The 12,856-nt window shown below is 39.7% G+C and overlaps 1 pseudogene; it reads right to left on the reverse strand.

Annotated features, from left to right (window-relative positions):
* Positions 1-278: 278 nt before the first annotated feature.
* Positions 279-3,635, reverse strand: LOC132002045 (large ribosomal subunit protein eL30-like; annotated as a pseudogene).
* Positions 3,636-12,856: the final 9,221 nt, after the last annotated feature.

The raw sequence follows: 12,856 nt of genomic DNA on the forward strand, positions 1-12,856 counted from the left end.
GGAGCAGCCTGGGAAGTGGCCTAGAGAAGTCCAGGTTGAAGTAAGTACCGAAGTGGAAAGAACATTCTGGGAAATGATTGAATGTGTAGAGGAGCTGAAATTCCAGAAGGTAAATGGAGGGTTTGTGTAGGGAAGGAGGAGAGGGATTACACTAGGCTTAAGGAAGTGTAGAACATTTTAGGAATGACAGTTCCATAGAGGACAAATTAGGGAAGAGAGCAGGTAATTCTGTTTGGAGCTTTGACCTATGGAAAGTGGAATGAAGCTTGGCGATTTAGTCACAGCTGACTCCTGGAGAACAGTGGACACAAAGGTTTAGTAAAAGTCGGCTGTGGTCTGGAAGGTCCTCATGCAGAAGTGTGTTCTCATGCAGAAGTGTGATAGTCTCAGTAGATGCAGCGGAGGACAGTAGTGCGAGCTAAGGAGCTTGAAGTTCAAGGTTCTTTGAGGGGAGGAATGAACAGTGGTCCTAAGATTGAATTCTTAGGTGTAGCATCAACTGGGGTCCTCTTTAAACAGAGGTTGGAGGTCTTGATACTTATAGATTCGGGTGGGGGTGGGAAAACAGGGACTGAGTAGTGGCCTGGGAAATGAATCTAGAGCTGTAAATGCAGATACAGTTTAGAACTTCCCCTGGAGAACAACTTAGATTTTCACTCTCCCAGCATAGAAATGATTCCAGAACTATGATCTCAGAGTATTTTCATCCATTATTACAAGCTCAAATTTGAAATGATTTGGGCCATTTCTTCCAAGCTTCCTTCTTATTTTAGCAAAGTATGTATTTGTTTAATTCATAATTTACGTAATTGTTGGTAAGTTCAATTTTCCAACACAAGAGATATCATGGTTTCTGGTTGGTGTAACTATAGAATTCAGGAGTCTTTTTTTTTTTTTTTAAAGATTTTATTTATTTACTTGACAGAGAGAAATCACAAGTAGATGGAGAGGCAGGCAGAGAGAGAGAGAGAGGGAAGCAGGCTCCCTGCTGAGCAGAGAGCCCGATGCGGGCCTCGATCCTAGGACCCTGAGATCATGACCTGAGCCGAAGGCAGCGGTTTAACCCACTGAGCCACCCAGGCGCCCTAGAATTCAGGAGTCTTAACAAAACTTAAAGTTGTCCCATTTCGGGGGGGGGGGAGTATAAATCTTAGTTTTTAACTTTTTCTTTTCCTGCCAATGCCTTTATAGAATCGGTAGAAAATGCTTTAACAGAACTAGGCCAATGTCATACACAGGGCCCCTCCCTCCCTACCCTCACTCAGCTCCTTGGGACTTGTCGCTGTGCTAAACTTCTGGAGATGCTTTGTGTTTCTAGCTCTCACTTGGATATGGATAGACTATGGACAGATTCTGTTTTTTCACTGTGGAAGCTCATTGTTTTTTACTCATATAAAATCACTTCTTAGATGCATATTTTTCCACATTTTAACAGCTTAGAAAATTGAGGTGTTTCTTATAATCCAAACTATCTTTGATTTGATGATCCCTCCCCTCCCACAGCCTAACATAATTCCTGACACACAGGAAGCACTGAACAAATGTTTGTTTATTGATTGACTAATAATATGTAAATTAAAGAGGCCATACAAGTTGAATTATTTCTTAAATACCAATTTTAACTTGACCTCCAGCATTTATTCAAACTTTTAAGTTTCATGAGTCTTTTTATTCAAGAGAATGTTAGGTTGTTACAAAAATAGAGGGAAGGAATAAAGAAAAGCATAATAATTTATCTGCCTTTATAATGATTTAAAAAAGGATTTAATATTTATAAGGCATTCCTTAACAATACCTAACCTTACTTTTGTGTAGAATTTGTCACCAAACAACAGTAACGATAACAACCAACCATATGATATATATAGAAAAAAAGTGACTATTAGAATAATAGAGGGATGCCTGGCTGTCTCAGTCTGTAGAGCATGTGACTCTTGATCTTGGGGTCGTAAATTTGAACCCCACATTGGACCTAGAGATAACTTAAAAAAAAAAGACCACTCACTTTATGGGGTACCTGGCTGCCTCAGCTGTGGGAACATGCAACACTTGATCTTGGGGTTGTAAGTTCGAGCCCCACATTGGGTGTAGCGATTACTTAAATAAATAAACTTTAAAAAATGGAAAATAGAGAAATTTACCTAAATTCTATCTAAGTTCTTTTTATCTTTTTTTAAATTTAGATTTACCTAAATTTATCTAAATTCTAAATTTATTTAAATTGGTTTCTTGGTTTATAGTACTTGTTCTTCACACCAGGCTGGGTTGTCCCATGGAAAGACAGATGTATCAAAAGCATTCTTAAATGCAGTGCACTTGTGCAAAGTGCTTCTTAAAACTGATAGCCTTAAAGTGAAATTCTTACTGCTTATGTGCATTCATCTCTTTCTAGTCTTCAGAAGAAGGGGAAAAGGGAAAAGATGCAGCACCGCTGAAATATAATTGCTTAGTAGGCACCGTTCAATGAGGATGGCAGTAAAAAGTGAAACTCCTATTATTACATAGTAAAGAGCACCTTATTTAGCTCTTGGGAAAGATTGAAGGATATTTACAGGTAAAATGCAATTTTTCACTCACTTCGTGGGTATGATCACAAGTGTCAACTCGTTTTCTGACTTAGAACCTTTAAGTCATCCTCATGAAATGTTTATATTCCTTTGTTTTACCTTCTCTGCCCATACCATGGTGGTGTCACTCCACTGCTTCGCTGTGATTTGACTTTGGGAGTAATTTTCACTCCTACACATGTATTTCCAGGCTCTTCTTAGGTTATCCCTTTCTTGCTTTGGCTTTCATTGCAATGATATCTTCTCTGACATCCATTTTAGCCAAGATTAACTTCCTTTTGCCCCCTGAATATTTGATTTTTCTCTACCTACAAGCTGGTTTTGAAGTCAGATGTGTCCCAGGGTAGAGGTGTCTTATTTTTCATCTCACTAAAGTTACTTCCTGGAATTGCTTCTCTCTTGGAAAAAAAAAAAAAAAAGGTGGGTGGTTTTCAGCAAAGCTCAGGACTCCAGAAAATTAGTGAGCACTAATTTTGCAAGTTTTTGTGGTTGCCTTCTTTTATGGGGGAAGTCATCACATTGATGCTTATTTCTGCCTTCCCACTCAAAATGCCTACAAGTTATCAGAGAAGGGACCTCTCGTGACCTCCAGTTATTTCCCCCTTTGACTTTTTTTTCAATTACTTTTTTATAGTTTGTTAGTTCAGCGTTCTAGCTATGTTTTATTTATTTATTTTAAACAAGCTCTGGCCAGTTTCATTAAAGATGAATTTTGCGTGTTTTGCTTTTCACCAATCTGTTCTGGCATGCTTCTAATAATATCAGGATCACCTGGATCAATGATAGCCGGTGTGCATACCCCACAGTATTTCCCACATTCTAAACCCAATTCAGTAGTATTGCCATTGTACCGATGGACACCAGTTTTGGCCAAAATGGCATAGTACTCTATTTCAGATTTCCTCAAGGTGGGACAGTTGTTGGCAAGGACAATCAGTTTCACTTTGCTGTGTCTGCTAATTTTCAGAGTCTGCTTGTACCCAAGCACATACTTCTACTTTCCATAATGAGTTGGTGCCCAGGGTAAAGAGACTCCAGTACCTTTTTCATCTTCTTTGCAACCACCATCTTCCTGCCTTAGGTGTGGACAGACCCCAAACAAGAGCAGCCACCAAGATGGCTGGGAGCAAGAAAAAGGTGCTATGTTCTACTTTTTAAGATACATTTTAGCTAACTTTTTGAGTGGACTATTTAAGGGCAATTATTTAAGCTTCAGTTAGTTTATCTGTAAAATATGGATGGAAATGCCCACCTGTCAGCGGTTTTTGTGACATTGCTCATCCAGAAGTGGCTAGCTCATTCATTTCATAGCTCTTTATAAAATCTCATTCAAGGGGTGCCTGGGTGGCTCAGTGGGTTTCGCCTTTGTCTTCGGCTCAGGTCATGATCCCAGGGTCCTGGGATTGAGCCCCACATTGGGCTCTTTGCTCAGTGGGGAGCCTGCTTCCCCATCTCTCTCTGCCTGACTCTCTGCCTCCTTGTGATCTCCATCTCTCTCTCTCTCTGTGTCAAATAAATAAAATAAAATAAAAAATCTCATTCAGTTCAGTACATTCCTTCACTGTCTGCAACTTGAAATCACTCTAATTTCTTGCTATGCTCTTGTCCTAAATGTTCTTGCCCTTAACTCACTATTCTCACAAATTCATGTGGCCTTCTGGTTGGCTGGTCATATAATTTATTTGGACACTTTTTTTTTTCTTTAAACTAAGCTCTATGCCCAACATGGGTCTTAAACTCAAGACACTGAGATCAAGAGTTGCATGCTCTACCAACTGAGCCAGCTGGGCGCCCCTAATTTATTTGGACACCTATAAGCATACAAGGGGGCTGGCACCATCAATTATTATGCTAGGATAACAGATGTAAACTGGGATTGTCCTAAGCAAATTAGAATGTATCCCATCCATTAGGCCTCTCCTGGCTAAAGCAGACTACATCCTACTCTGGGAATTATCTTCACGTTTCCATTTCAGGACTCCATTGCTTTATTGACCTTCTGTATAAATCCTTCCCTCTGTCACTATGACTATCAATACCTATGCTCAGAACTACATATATTTACTTTTTAAACCACCTTCCTTTACCAAGTTTTCCATTTCTGTTAAAGGATAGCCCACACTTCAGAATTTATCTTTGACTTCCTTTATTCCTTCAGATCTCATATCCAGCTGGTTGGCAAAGTCTGTTAGTTCAATTCTATAAGCATATATTGAGTATTCACTTGGTTCCAGACTCCAAGTGAAGTGCCAGGGATACAAAGAGAAATGAGATACAGATAGTATCTTTGGTATAGTGGTTATGTTAACATGGAAGTTATCGATTCTGCTTGAATGAGTCAAGGAAGACTTTGCAGAAATAAAGTTGAAACTGATCTGTCACTTACTTTATGAAAATATTAATATATATTTTATTACCAAAATTTGCTAGACACTATGCTATGCACTAAGAATACATTGATAGGCAGGGCAGGACTCTGGAGTTTAGAGACTATTAGTGAAGGTAGACCATATAAAAGTGAGGAGTGTTAGAAAACGTAAAAATGGGTCATAATATGAATGTATAGAAGGAGAACTAACCAACTCTGCTTTCATTGAAGCCAAAACCTGAAAAGACAAATAGGAGTGGTTAGGTGAAGGGGAGAGATTGCTAGGAGAGAGGAGGAGAGATAGGTGTGAAAGAGGAGACAGGATGATGCATTGAAGCACTAATGGGAGATGAACATGTCTTTAGGTAGAGAGAAGTGGGGAAAGGGCCATAGAATGAAGGTGGTTGCTCAGATGGGGGTCAGAACTTACAAGACCTTGTAGACCATATTAAAGATTTTGGACTTTTTCCCAAAGTCAATGGACAACCATTATATTACTCATAAGCACTGACAGTGATAGCCCTTTTTTAAAGAAGACTATTGCAGTAGCTTAGATAAGAGATGATGGTGGTAAAAATGGAAAAGAAGATGTTTTTCAGAGTGCCTGGGTGGCTCAGTGGGTTAAGCCGCTGCCTTCGGCTCAGGTCATGATCTCAGGGTCCTGGGATCGAGTCCCGCATTGGGCTCTCTGCTCAGCAGGGAGCCTGCTTCCTTCTCTCTCTCTCTGCCTGCCTCTCAGTGTACTTGTAATTTCTCTCTGTCAAATAAATAAATAAAATCTTTAAAAAAAATAAGATGTTTTTCAGAATATCTAGAACGTATAATGACAAAATCAGTCATTGATTTGTAATGAATGGTGAAGAAGGAATGGTCGAAGATGACTCTCAGAGCAGCTGTTACTAGCATGTACTGAGCTGAGAAACACCAGAGGAGGACCAGGTTTGGGAATGAAGATGATAAGTCTAGATTTGGATATGCCAAGTTTAAGGTGCCTGTGGAAAATTCAAAGCAAAAATGAAGTACTGGAACTTCATCAAGATAAAATGCTTCTGCACAGTGAAGGAAACAATCAACAAAACTAAAAGACATTCCATAGAGTGGAAAAGATATGTGCAAATGACATATCTGATAAAATATTAGTATCCAAAATCTATAAAGAACTTATAATACTGAACCCCCCCAAATCAATTAATCCAGTTAAGAAATGGGCAGAAGACATGAATAGATACTTTTCCAAAGAAGACATCTAGATAGCTAAGAGGCACATGAAAAGATGCTCAATATCACTACTCATGAAGGAACTACAAATCAAAATCATAATGATGTACCACCCCAGAGACCTATCAGAATGGCTAGAATGAAAAAGACAAAAATTACAAGTGTTGGTGAGGATGTGGAGAAAAAAAGAACCCTTGTGCGTTGTTGGTGGGGATGCAAACTAGTGCAGCCACTGTGAAAATAAGTAGAGGGCTTATGGAGGCAGTTGGGTATGTGAGTGTGAAACTATGGATTTGAGAGTTGTAGGTATGCCAATGGTAAAAAATAAAAAGCCACGGGAGTGAATGCATTTACCTTAGGTAAAAACCAAAGTAGGAAGAGATGTGTGCATTAGCACAGAATGTGAAAAACATTTATTGGTTGCACAAAAGAGATGTAAGATGGTCAAAAAGGAACATCTAGAGAAGAGAAAAGAAAATCAGAAGTGTGTGATGTCACAGACGTTAAAGGACGAAAGCATTTCAAACAGAGACTGGCCAAGTAAAAGGAGAAATAAAAATTGATGATCTTACTGAGACAGTTTTTGAGGAATGGCAGGAACAAATTCCAGATTGATGGGATTGAGGACTAAGGGGTGGTTAATAATATCAAGGCAAGAGTCTATGGGCTAATACTTTGGGAAGGAGGGGAGGGAGAGCATAAGAGCTGGAGAAGGATGTGGATGAAAGACTAAGGAGGATTTATCTTTTTTTTTTTTTCTTTTAATAAGGGATACTTGAGTATGTTTAAATATTGACTAGAAAGGAACGATTAAAGAGGACGAGGTTGGAAACAGGAAAGAGACCATACTAGTGCAAAGGCCTCCAATGAAAGCCAGGGCTCCAAAGCACAGGTGGAGTGTCCAGCTTTTAAAAGGAAGAGGGGCTCTTCTTCCCTTTCTGCAATAGGAGAGAACAAAGAAAGGGAATTACAGGGGCAGGTAGGAGGTGGGAAGTGAAGTAAGTTCCCCTTGATAGCTTTTCATCTTTCAAAAATAGGTACTCAATAAATATTTATTAAGTCAATGAATGAATAAATGCAAGTAACACAAATCTGAAATCCACACAGTTTCTGCTTTCCTCCAGAAGCATTCTGTTGTCTAGAAAAGCATGGAGATGATAGTGGAGGTGAGCAGGATTCAGAGTATTTTTAGGAAGAGTGCCTTTAGGAAGAATACCTTTCAAGAAAGGATGTTTCAAAATCAAACAATAAGTATGCTAAAGTCAGATCCAAAAGGGAATCAGCAGGGATAACGCTGCTCTGTTGAATGAAGGGAAAGCAAAAAGGCTGATTGCCTGTTCTATCCAGGTCTGTTTTGTTCTGTATTTTTAATTTAAAAATTTTTTTTTCGATCCCTAGAAGTTTCAGACCACAAACTGCGACTCTGGGGCGAGAGCATAGAACTATTACCTACTGAGCACTTACTTGCCAGGAACTAATGAGAGTAACTTTCATTTTATCTTCATGTCAACTTTATGAGGTCGGTGTAATTAACACTGTCCCCATTTTAAGATGGGGGAAACTGAGCTTCAGAGACAATGAATATGACAAGGCCCCTCAACCTTTCAGTGGTAGAAACAGGATCCAAACCCAGATCTACCTTTAGTTGTTCTTTACTGCAGTGCCGTATGGATCCATCTCAGAATTTTTAAAGATTCTATTTATTTATTTACTTGAGAGAGAGAGTGAGAGAGAGCACAAGAAGGGAGAAGGTCAGAGGGAGAGGCAGACTCCCCATGGACCTAGAAGCCGGAAGCGGGACTTGATCCCAGGACTCCAGGTTCACGACCTGAGCCGAAAGCAGTCACCCAACCAACCAAGCCACCCAGGTGCCCTCAGATTTTAACTCTTAACCATTACAGACACTCTTCATGATGCGGTCATGAGTAAAATGTTCCCTGACATGCCATGGGCGCTATTCTTGTGATATTCCGCTCTCTTCAAGATTCAAATTCTATCACCATTAATGCTCTGTCTAAATCCTACTTCTTTCCTAAACACGTCAGGATACCTCAAACCCTAATGGTCTCTCTGTCCTTCAAAATCCTGCAACAGTTTGTGTTACTCATTTGAAGAATTTTTTTCCTGCATTGTAATTGAGAATATTAACTTTTCTTTTGAACTTTCCATAGGTTTATTTTATGATTATAACTTAACACCACAATTCCACAAGCTTCTTATGGGGTAGGAAGTATATCTCGTGTCCTTTTATTTGTTTTCTCCTTCCTTCCTTCCTTCCTTTTTAAATATCTTTTAAAACTTTTTCCTAGTGCCTTGTCCATAGCTTGCAGTCAGTATTTGTTGCTTAAGATTGCTGGGTCAATCTCACCACGGATATTGGTTGAACGTATCTGAGAACTGTCCTCAAATACTTCAGAAAGTTTCTTATTGATAAATCAGTCTGAGAAATGAAGGATTTATTATTGTTTCTGCTGTGGATCTTGTTTTTCTTTTTTTGGTTAAAACTGGGAATCTCAAAGAAACTATTCGTTTGTATGTGTATGGGGGGGTTCCTTTGAAAGGGACTTTAGAAAAGCAGACTTTTTATTTTGTAAAGGTTTTTTGCAGCTTACAAGTCCTCATAAAAAAAAAAAAAAAAAAAAGCCCAAATTGGTTGAACTTGATGTTCCCCTCCTCCTTTCTCTCCTTCAGAGCCTTTTTCTAAACCTACTTCCCTTAAAATGACTTTTATTGATTTTCACTCAATGAGAGTTATTCTTCAGAATGAGGATGGAGGGGTCAGAGAGAGAAATTTACCCTGTGTTACCTGTGGAATAGGTGTACCTCTGTATCTAGTCTTGTTTTATTTGTTCTGTTTCCTGTATCCAGAAACCTGCACACTAGGGATCATTAGGTCCTCTGTGTCTTGGTCGGAGCTTGAGTACAGTATCCTAATAGATCAATTTATGTGTTCATTCATTCAGCAAACATTTATTGAGCAGGCATGTCCTAGGCATTGGAGATACTAAGATGAATAAGATGTAGTCACTGCCCTCAATGACCTCCAGATGTACATGAAGGCACCAACTCGGTGGGGGTTGGGGTCAGGGAAGGCTTCCTCAATGAGGTAACTGAATATCCTCCCTTAGGGAATCCTAAAAGACTAAAGAGGTCAGCCTTGTAAAATACATATAAACATCTAATCAAATTAGCCAATTAGAAAGACATTTATTAAGAAAGGACAGTCTTTTACCAGTATGTCCTATGTTTCTTTTTCAATTTTTTCCAATTTCTTTGTCTCCAGTCTTATCCCTCTCCAGCCTACATTTAAAATTGCCTCCAAAGCTATTTTTCTAAACTCTGATCTGATCATGTCATTTCTGTCATGAGACTTTGTAGTGGCTATTCATTCATTCATTCATTCATTCATTTATTCTATGTAATCATCAATCACCTACCATGATTGCTAAGTGTTTGGGATGCAGTGGTGAGCAAACCGTCTTTCCCTTTAAGAAGCTTACAGTCTAGGGGCGCCTGGGTGGCTCAGTGGGTTAAGCCTCTGCCTTGGCTCAGCATCCTGGGCTCCAGCTCTCTGTCCAGCAGGGAGCCTGCTTTGCCCCTCCCCCGCCTGCCTCTCTGCCTACTTGTGATTTCTGTCTGTCAAATAAGTAAAATCTTTAAAAAATAATAATAAAAGAAGCTTGCAGTCTAGACCAGGAGACAGACAAGCAGACAAGTAAGTAGATAGTTTCAGTATAGTTTAATACTAGCTTTGACAGGGTAAGCACACGATTCTGTAGGAGTGTGTAGAGGAACACCTTGTCCTGTCTTGGAAAGCCAGATAGTACTTCCTGAATCTTGTCCTTATCTTTTAATCAATTCAATCTAACAGATACTAGTATCTATTGTGCTAAGTCCTATGCAAAACAACTGCTTTCAAGCAGATCAAAGTCTAGTGGAGGTGCCTGAAAATTTAATCGATAATTCCAGCACCATGTGGTAAGTGGATAGATAAATGCATAGCATGCTCCAATAACACGGATTGGGAAAAAAAGAGACCGGTGGTAGTGCAGCTTCCTGGAAGAGACCAGGCCTAAGCAGAGGCTTGAAGTAGGAGTAGGAGTTGGCTAGATAGTGCATCGTTTAGATCCTTAACAGACAAAAATACCCCTTCACAATCCATTGATCTACTTTCTCAATGCGCTCTTATATCTTCTATGCCTTTGTTTTTCAAATGAGAAAAAATAACCCCTGGATTATTTAGTGTTACACACATGATATGAGAACAGACTAGACAAATGTGGTGCATCTTTCTGGAGCATCAGTTTTATCAGCTGATAAATCATTGAGAACACTGTTTTATATTCAAACACAATATATTTGTGGAGTTGAAGGCAAATTTTCCATTAAGTATTTCAAGATAAAACCGGATACGTAAATTCAGGCTTGCCCTTAGACACCACTATCCACCATCACCCCTTTCTTTTAGAAAAGTTTGAAATGCACGATGTGAATGCGCCAAGAACTTTCATGTCTCTGAGCCCTAGCATATGCTGTTCCCTTGCCCTAGAGGACTCATTCCACTCTTCTCCCTAGATAAACTCACTCTTCTCCTCCCTAGATAAACTTTATACTTCAATGTCCTACTTAATGTCATCCCATAATAGGTTTTTTTTTTTTTTTGAGAGAGAGAGAGAGAGAATAGGTGGGAGAGGTGGGGTGGGAAGGCAGAGGAAGAGGGAGAGAGAGAATCTCAAGCAGGCATGGAGCCCATTGCAGGGCTTGATCTTATGACTCTGAGATCATGAGTCTGAAACTTAACTGACTGTGCCATATTATGAGGAGCCCCCTCCTCATAATAGTCATTTTAACACAATTTAAATGTCATCCTATATAATGTTTGGGGTTTTTGTTTTTGTTTTTAGATTTTACTTGTTTATTTGAGAGAGAGCACAAGAAGGGGGAAGGGCAGAGGAAGAGAGACAAGCAGACTCCCCGCTGAGCAGGGGGCCAGACCTAGTGCTCGGTCCCAGGACCCTGAAATCATGACCTGAGCCAGTCAGTCACTTAACCAATGGAGCCACCCAGGCACCCTTATAATAGTTATTTTTTGAACACCCACTTCAGTCCCTGCCTCCTTTCTTAGTAGCTCCAGGTAGAGCCAATGCCTCCCGGTGATCCTTTACTCAGGATCTCCATTATAGCCCTGCTCACATTCTACGCACTGCTTACCAGCTGCTTCCTCATTTGTCTCTGCTGCTGGAATTGGAAGCTTCTCTAGGGCAGGGGTGGATGGACTCTTTTAAAACTTATCTTTGTGTTCTTAGTGCCTGGCCCAGTAAATACCTGTTGAATGTTATTTATATGGACCATTCCTTATTCTGCATCAGCTCTGCTCTTACCTAAAATATTATCTCCTTTACTTCTCATTTTCAGGGAGTGGTGTGTTCCATGAATGTATATTTTCCAGACAAATGCAATGGACTTCCTAAAGCATCAAAATCTGCTTTGGGTGGGAATTTATTTTTCTAAGTTTTTCATATTTGCTTGCTCTCATAAGTAAAATATACTAAGCGTAATGTGTTCCTTGATGATTTAGCCCTTCAAGCATTAGGGTTTTGCTGGTTTGGAATTTGTGACGTCCTCTGGGACCACTGATGGGATAGGGCTTCTTGCCTCTACACTGAAGAACCCCATCGTCTTCCAGTTTGTAAATTTTAGTGCTTGCTTCTTGTGTATTGGTCATGGCTTCTGGCTGCGAACGTGCTCGCTCTAACCACATTGCCCTTTGCTCCTTTTATATGCTTTTTAATGGATATTAAAATTACAAAACTAATGTATGTTCACTGAAACACAAACAAACAGAAGCATTTGAAGCAAAAAGCCCCTTCTTTATTTCCACTCCCCCCTCCCCTCTCCCACCCACATTCCCACGCCCACTCCCTGGCATAACTATTGTTGGCAGTTTAATGTATATCCCTACAGGCCATTTCTGTCAATATGTGTACGTACTTGGGTACATACAAATATCCAATCATATTACGTATGCTATTATATGACTTGCTGGTCTTCCCACTTGACAGTATACAATAGGTATCCTTGCGTGTCAGTTCATCCAAGTCTATCTCCTCCTTTTTAATGGCTGCCCCCTTTTAATTTGACAATCTTAATCAGCTGTAAATGGGAAAGCCAAATAATCAAGCTTATTAGAATTGTACCTAAGAAAGAGTAAATCGGCTCTGAGTGAAAGCTTGAGGAATTCTCCTAGGAGTAAAATGTGTTAACTTTAGTGCAAGGACTTTGTAATGTTTATTTTGGCTATTCTGGGACCCTTTTTGCTTATTTCCTGGTCCATTGTGTTTTGGATAGCTGAGGTTGCTGGACAATGACCCGTGAATTCGTGAGGTATTACATATTCAATTTTGCATTATATATTTTTGCTATGATTTTGTGGATTTAATTTTTTCATTATTTCATCTAATTCTTAAGTACTTGCATCATAGTGCAGAGCACTGAATATGGTAGCATTTCAAAAATGTTTGGTTTGATGATTGACATAGGGCTATCATCTCCTCGTGAGAATGTCCACTGGATTTATGAGAACTCTAGAAGCTGATCTGAGGAAGCCTTTAACTACTAATGAACATTAAAGTACTGGGGTGCCTGGGTGGCTCAGTGGGTTGGGGCCTCTGCCTTCTGCTCGGGTCGTGGTCCTGAGGTCCTG

Source organism: Mustela nigripes, chromosome 14, assembly GCF_022355385.1.
Source record: "Mustela nigripes isolate SB6536 chromosome 14, MUSNIG.SB6536, whole genome shotgun sequence".
Taxonomy (NCBI): Eukaryota; Metazoa; Chordata; class Mammalia; order Carnivora; family Mustelidae; genus Mustela; species Mustela nigripes.